Source organism: Melanaphis sacchari, unplaced genomic scaffold, assembly GCF_002803265.2.
Source record: "Melanaphis sacchari strain LSU unplaced genomic scaffold, SCAv2.0 Contig2_pilon_pilon, whole genome shotgun sequence".
Classification (NCBI taxonomy): Eukaryota; Metazoa; Arthropoda; class Insecta; order Hemiptera; family Aphididae; genus Melanaphis; species Melanaphis sacchari.
This window is the reverse complement of record NW_020271173.1, coordinates 4732750-4741646: the sequence shown is the minus strand read 5'-3', so window position 1 is coordinate 4741646 and position 8897 is coordinate 4732750.

Here is an 8897-nt window from a genome sequence, read left to right as displayed (position 1 = left end):
GGGGGAGGGGAGAGGGGCATTGTGATTCGTGAACAACAATATCGCTCGACGCTCAGCGACTAGCGAGAAACGGCGATAGCTCGCCGCTAACTCCGCGCCGTCCGTGTTCTGCGAACGCTGTACGACGTTTTAACGATCATTTTGCTCTCTTGTCTCTACACCGTCGCGCTAGCTCGCTCGCTGCTCTGCTGTCCCCCCGCAGCAACAGAGCAGTGGCAACTGCCGCCGCCGCCGCCGCTAGCTATCGATCCGAATTCCTCCGCGCGACAATCATCGCCGCGCTCTACGCTACCCGCAGCAACTGTTGCGGTTAGCCGGTGACGCGGTGTGGCCGCGCCGACGCGCAACACCCGTCCTCCGGTTTCTTGCTGCGTCCGACACCCGTTCTCCGCGCTTCTGCGTCACGGCAAAGCAAATAACCTCAGACACCCTCCGCCGCCGCCGCCGCCTCCGATCCGCATCACCGTTGTCCCGACTGTACGCGGCGACATCGTTACTCGTTATTACTTATTATTTTCACGGTGAAATATCGTTTTCCGACGGCTATTATTATGATTTTTATTTAAATTAAACATTATTTATTATGATCGCTTTCTAATGCCGTCGTTTATTCCGTCCGTCGTCGATTACACCCAAAACACAAATCATTTCGTGTTATAACTTTAAAAAATACCTACCGCTCCCCAGTACATTGAATATTGTTATTGCTTTTTTTCCCACTTTATCCTGTTTCGTTATCAGACCGCAGAGCCAACAGCTACTTCAAGAAGACGTTAAAAACTGTTATATTAAAATTATTCTCGTCTCTTGACCAGGCACGGCGCCAAGGGGGGCAATGTGGGGCTCTACCACCCATCCCCCCCCCCGAAAACAACTCAGCCACCTACTATGTACGATATATAATAAAGTCGTAAAACATTATTTTTAAAAGAGCTACATCAGAGAATTTATAAAATATACTTTTTTTAAATTAGTAATATTATGTACCTACTTAAATACTTTCGTATTTACAAAGATATGGTTTTAAGTTTTTGCTATTATAAAAATTAAAAACCGATTTCATAATATTAATATTTTATACACAAAAACCGAAGAATATTATTAACTTAATTTAATGTTTGTTGTATACAGGTAAAAATATTTTTAGTTTACTTATTATTTTTAATATGTTTAATTAATACACTAATATTGTGTAAGAAGTTACTTAATAATTAATAAAAAGAAAGGATTTCTTTAAGTATTTAAGTTTTAATATAATATATCCATGAACTATCTTAACCTCCGAAATTCAACAAAAAATACAAAGTAAATTTTTTATTGCATAATATACTATGCAAATACCAATTTAAAAATGTATTGAACTAAAAACTTGAAATTTATTAGTTAAATATTAGTTAGGTAATCCCAAATTTTTATTCAAAAAAATATTATTTCTACTGGTATTGATGCAATTTAATACATTTTTGTTAACTATTTTAACGTTTTAAGATTTTCAATCATTTAGTGTTTGATGCATAGACAGATATTGTGTAAAATATCAATATTTAGTTTATTTAATATATTTGTCACTACTAAATAAATTGAATTTAGTATAGATTATAATAATTTAATTAATGAAGTTTGAACAAAACACATCTTCAGTATTTTTACGATGGATTAACCTATTAGTATTATCACTATTATCTAATAAGGAAAACATCTACTACAATTTTAATAAAATATGTTTTGAAATTTGTAAAATAAGAAAAAAATCTTTTATTAATTTATTATTATTTACCTTTATTGAGTACCAATCACTGGATGAAAATAAACAAACAAAAGTATCCCAAATCATTGCATTGAAAGTCGAGTAAAACAAATTCATCTGTTCATAACTAAACACAATTACTTTTATTTATATTTATGAATTGTAAGTAAAAGAAAAATAATTATTCATTCACAAAGGTAGGTATGTAATAAAGAAATTATCATTTTTGTACATCATATTAATATAGTAATTGTTGAAGGTCTGTGATCTAACATTTTCATACATAAGGTACATAAAAAAAATTTATATTTTATTTAAATAACCTCAGTATTTGTTAAAAAAAAAACCTTAGCCTATGTAAAAAAAATATTTGCCCCGCTCTGTCCCTCCTGAAAAAAATTCTAGTGCCGTGCTTGCTCCCGACGACCTCTATACGTTTGATTAATGATCGCGAATTGTAGACCATAGTTGATGAGGTACATTGACATTATTTATGTACCTTGTCCTTGAAACTTGGAAGTGTTGATAATTGATACATATTATCATTATTTACTAGTGCAATGAGTGACGATACTACAGCGATTTACGAAAGACAATGCTGATAATAAACTTGAAATATTAGAATGGAAAATCCTATTTCTTTAAAGAATACTTAATAAAATTATACATATTATTGCAAAACGACACAAATTTAATATCATATTTTTTTTTATTAGTACTAATGATATGGGCAAGAAAAAAGTGAATTGTTTTAATGTGATTTTAAATGTGACAGAAACAAAATCACATTTTTTAATGCGAATAAGCAGAGAAATAGTTTTTTTTTTCCTTTTAAAACACTTATTAATTAATTATTGAAATTATATTTCACTCAGGTATGGTTAAATATAGACTAATGAATGTATGTAATATTATGTATACAAAATATAAACCTGACAATGTATAATACATAATAAATCAATAGTTTTAATTATTTTCTGAATAATTATAATATTTGTTTAAATATATTCAAGGCTAACAAAAAAATAAAATAGTTTTCCATTGCATTTTAGAATTTATTAAAAGTTCTCAATTATTTAAGTTGTTCTTTGAGCAATTTAAATATATTATTTAAAATACAGAATATTTTTTTTAAAAGCGTTTAAAATTTAAATTTTGAAAAAATCTTGAAATTCCGGAAATGTACAAATAATTTTTAATTTTTAATTAAATTAAATTGTTGTATTAATGGATTAAAAAAGGAATACAAAGCTTCTTATGAATGGTTGATACTGAAGATACTGAAATCTAAAAATCTAAAAATATATAAGTAAACATTAATTTACCAGTTACCTTAATAATTAATATTCTTGACGGTCCGACTTTTCGTTAATTACCTCTACATACTCGTACTCGTAAATACAATTGATGATATTGTTAAAAAGATACAGAAATCATTTCATTTAATCGATTCAATTTTAAATATTTTACTAACGCGAATCAAATGAAATTTATTTTTATAGTAACATAAATACATAATAATAATAATTGATGCATAGTTCTGTCGACCAACAACAATTTTAAATATTTGGTCTTTTTGTTTGATATTAATAAGTCGGTCTTACTTATTACCATTTTTTTCGATATTGACTATTTTCTTATCCATAGTAAGATTATAGGTCATATACTCATACCCAAATCAATGATTTCCATATTAATATTAGTATTCATAATTTAAAAAAACTAGTAATACATTTAACTACTCAGTATTCTTATTAATCTAAACGATTTAATACTATAGTTGAATAAATGAATAATTTTAAAACAGTCCTATTCAAAGTAAATCCATACTAGTCATTATAAAAATGATCAAAATATAGTATAAATTAATATTAGAAAATATACAATAATATTTATCAAAATATAAAAGTTAATAATTGTTTTTAAATTTTATTTAAAATTATAATTTATTGTAATTATGATTTTATATTGAATTACACTTAGAAATTGATAATTCAGCACCTTGGCAAATTAAGCTTCACAATCCTAACTTATAATTTTGATAAATATTTGAAGTTCAGTTTAAAAAAAAAATTTAATAATACCTAAATTAATAAAAATTATTTTAGTTATTTTATACTTTTTCAATAATTCAAAAATATCATTCACCAAGACTCATATTATTATTTATTATAAACACAACAACAGTTCCAAAGTAATTAGATTATTATTTTAAATTATTGCCTATTTATACTACGGACCTATTTACACCGTTTAACGATAAGTCAGTCAAAACTATTAACTTAAAAGTCAATGACAATGGATTATATGATATAAAATATATTATATACTATTATAATAATTAAATACAAAATCGAATTTTATCAGAAAAATAATAATATTATAAGTTATATTTTGTTATACAAGCAGTTTAAATAATATTATTCGTGATTCCGCGTCTTCAAAATCAAAACTTCTACGTATATTATAAAGTATCGTAATAACGAGAGAATATGATAAAATAAAATAAATACAATAAGGTTAAAAATAAGATAAAAGGGAGGGTGGCCGGACAAACACATGGGACACAAGCCTTGGATGTAAGTCCGGTGTTAATAATTATTGAATATATTTATTCTCGTGTTATTACCTTCCTACTGTTCTTTGGAGGGTTCTCGAGGTCTAGTATTCGAGAATGTAATCAAGTACACCGTTACGTAAATTAGATAGTAAAAGAACCTGTACTAACAATAAGTATTTTAGACATGCACCTTACCTGATTCGCTGCTGTGAATACTTATAGTACGTTCCTCGGAGAAAGATGTAAGGTGACAAAAATTACGATACGACTTAAGAAAACTTAAGTTTAAATAGGAAAAATAACTCTGATTTAACTTATAAAAAAGAAGTCCAGCTGTCGTTCGCAGAATCTTGTGTGTATGCCGTGTGGTGGTTTTTGGGTAGAACTTCTGCTCGCTTGTCTGGTGCGCCTGCACTGTGAGCTTAGTCGGTGCTCATGCACTCGATAGCTTGGCTGGTGCTCATGCACTGATGAGAGAAGGCGACCTGATTAAACCAGCCAGAGTCGCAGGTGGCACCATCAAAGGTCTCCGCGTTTTCTAAAGAAATAAGATTTCTTCTAGGCGACAGAGATCCTCATTGAACCATCCCTTATCTCTGGCGGCACACGAAACTGGGTCACACGCTTTACAGCACATTGCCACAAATCATGTCAATCCCTTTGTGACCAAATAATATAAGTCGTTTCTTTCATCAGTGGTGAAAGGATGTTTATGGGGTTTTAATAATCTGCGTGCGACAACTTGACCGTTAATTTATTTGTTTGAATTATAAACATATCATTACAGTATAAATACACAATGAAATCAAAAATGTTTAAATTAAATTAAAGCTATTGCTTAGTTATACAACTATTATTCACACCATATTTTTACGGTTAGTCGGTAATGGATTAAAATTTAATAATAATAAATAATTATTATGTACTATTACAGTAATAATAAATAATAATATAATAAATGTGATATTTTCAGCAAAAATTATTTCAATCTATCGTACTAATAATAGTAAATTAATTTTTATCATGTCTATACGGAAATTTTAATTTTTAATGCGTAAATTAAAGCTTTGGATATAATAACCTTTTTCAGCGGACAGTAAATATATTTTACCGATTGGCAGTAAATTAAAAACTCCCCGCAACTCATCGATCGGTAAAGTTACTATTCAGACCAGATCAATATACAGGAAATAGAAATGTATCCGATACAATATATTTTAGTTTAGAATCGAACCACATTGTGTACTGATTGATAATTTACCGTTGCTTATTTATTTATATCAAAAATCAAATCGATATAAACATGGGTATTTTATCTAATTAATTCACGACTTATAAATAACATAAATTTAACTTGTCATATTATCTGTCAAGTCTTGATCTTTTCCAAAATCGTCCATTGCTTTCATATAGATTTCATCGTAATCAGAGCATAAGTCTACAACATCTCGTGGAGCAGGTATAGGTTTGAGATATGTACGAATGTTCACGTTAATAATATCTTAGAAAAAATATTAGATATGAATTAATATTGAATGAATAGAAAAATAAATAACATTTTAGAAAATAAAAATATATACCATGAATATTCTTCAGATGTTTGTTGAGGCTAGTTTTGATGCTAAACTTTAACGGACAAATAGTGCACGTACAACTATTCCGTTATGTTTTTTTTCGTGTCTTTTCAAATTGTCCTTACGCGTGAACATCGAAGAACACTGTTCATATTTAAACATGATTTTAACGAATACAAATTAAACACAAGCTGTAAAGTGCAAAATAACGATAAATATAAACATAGAAAAAATGATTAAGGTTTAATAAAACACATAGAGAACGAAATATGTGCGCCCACGTATGAATATCTAAAACAGGCTAATTCTGGAAACGCTGGTGGACTTATATTTAAAAAAAATTATTTTTCACATTTGGTATATTAACCTGTATCAGATTATTATAAATGTTTTATCAGTACGATATATCAATATTACATTCTTTACATTTCATATTGTTAAACACTTTGAACCTACCTGGGTGTGGTAGCGATAGACATCGTTATATAGTCTGCAGTTAGCGACATGCTAGCGACTTAACAATTAAGACATATTATGTAATACTTGAAAGGGTGAATCAGAAATACGGCTGGACTTTTATTAATTATAAGAATATTTTTCATATTTTTTAAATTGAATACGTTTTAAACACTTAGGACCTACCAGGGTGTGCTGGCAGCTGGCTATAAACATCGTTATAGTGTATGTGACATACTGGCGACTTGAACGAATAAGACTTTTGTAAGGTTAGTAGGTACATTCGAAAATGTATAGATTTGAGATTTATTACTGTCTTATGGGTTGTTATATAGTGATGCCGTAGATAATGATGATATTCCAGGTGAATTTGTCTACAATATTCTTAAACACTTCAAATCATAACTATAATGTATAGATATGTTACTATACTTACTAATGACATTCCAGCGCCAATATGCCTGCTATTAAGTGTCAATCGAATTTTATGCTCGTGTTTTGTATTACCATATATTTTAGAATAATATAAGAAAATACAATTTCCTTAAGTATAACAGTCTTGATTATAATGTTTGATGTATTTGAGTCGAGGTGGTAACAATGATGAATATCCCCGGTTCGATTGTAAACCAAAATATTATATTTTTTGTATGCAAAGTGAAATACGTGGTTGGCGGCAAATAATAATATATGATAACAGTGACTATAATATACAACAACAATGATAACTGATTATTATTTATGAAAAAATAATGTATGATAATAATGAATAACTAATATTATAACGGTGACAAATGTATATCGCGTACGTACGGGACCGGCAGTGGTGGCGCTAGTGGGTGAGGAAGACTATGGGACTGAGGAAGACTGAGGGTTCTAAATATACATTTTTCTACTATTTAATTTGATGAATCTAAATGCCAAAAATAGCAAGAACAGTTTATATTATGGATCATCATAATATTAATAGAAGCGTTTTAGAAGTGACAAAAACAGTATTTGATGTAAGTGTTTGTAATTTCAATTTTGTGACAATGTAGCCACAAATGTAACATTTCGTTGACCGTAGGTAGGTACGACAACGATAAGTTGTTTATAGCTGTCGCCTAATTCTGTTTATTGAATCCCTATTGTATATTTATTTTACATTATAGTATTATTGTTCCGCTTACTATTATTATTATTAAATAAAATTAGTGTGTGTGTGTGTGTAATTTAATTGTATCTTTAGTAGGTACGTAGTCTTTTTGTATAAGTTGTTTGACCTCATCTATAGAAATCGAATATTGACTTAGTTTATTAGATTTATTACGGAATTTTTTTTGCCTTAAAATATTTTTCGTTTTATTGCCCCAGTGACCTCCTAAGGCCAGTCCGCCTCTGACCTTCTACATTCTTCATCAATTGTTAGTACCCTCATCCGGGTTAGTTGTATGTTTATTGCCTGGTCCCTGTTTTCGTATGAAAATGTCATGGCTACATTATCAATTGCTTTTATCGTATATATCCACGCGTTTTTAAATTTCGATCAGTTATAAATACTTCGAATAATGTCCAGGTAATGTATAGCCTACATAGAACAAGTATTTAGAATATTTGATGGTTTCTATCAGTACTTAACCTAACCTAGGAGCCTCCTAACCGTAAGGATTGTGTCTCAGGACATAAAGTAGGTATGAGGTAATTTAAAGATCGTGTTAAATAATATTCGTGAGTTTTTGAAATGGCTATATATCCATATTCTGGTATTATGTGCATATAGTGGTCATTCTTTACTTTTGTAAAAGGTATTGTATGGTACAAGGCCAGTTTTACAGAATTCACTAGTGTAATTATTATTTCGAAAATCAATGTTTCATTTATGTATATAATGTTTAGTTTTGTCATTTTATTCAGTTCGTACAGTGATACTTGATTTAAAATGAATAGTAAGCTAAGCTTTGTTCCTTGGAATTTGGGAACGTTCAGAGAAATATCTTTTAATTGTCGACGCAATTCTACAACGACTTGAGTAATACAGTACACTAGAATGTATTAAGCTCTCTTTTGCGACTATTATTATTATTTATTTCACATATCGTTTCGATTTCAAAGCTTAACTGTTGAACAAATAAATTAAAAATATTAATTATTTGTTCGTTAATATTATTTCTGGCGTCTATTATTTATAATTAATTTATTACTGTTTGATGTATAGTTGATACCGTTCTAATTTCTATTATGTAATATGCTCAGTTCATTAATTTGAATTTCCATTTGAGTTGCCTCTTTAAATATTAACCTTTAGTATACTAGTTTGTTTTTTTTAAATTTTTAGTAAGCGATATTGACTAGTTTGTGATTTCTCAATTCGCTAACTATATATTTCCGCACGAGTATCGTCTAATGTGCCAAATAAAGTTTTCTTTACTCTACCTACTATATTTATTAAGCCTTTCTTTTCCCGGGTAATGGTATCTGTTTCGTCTATCGATTGTGTAACGTGGCTGGGGAACCTAGTTACTATATTAGTTATCCAGGGAAGGTTTTCTGGTCCTTATGGATAAATTTTCCGTAGCTG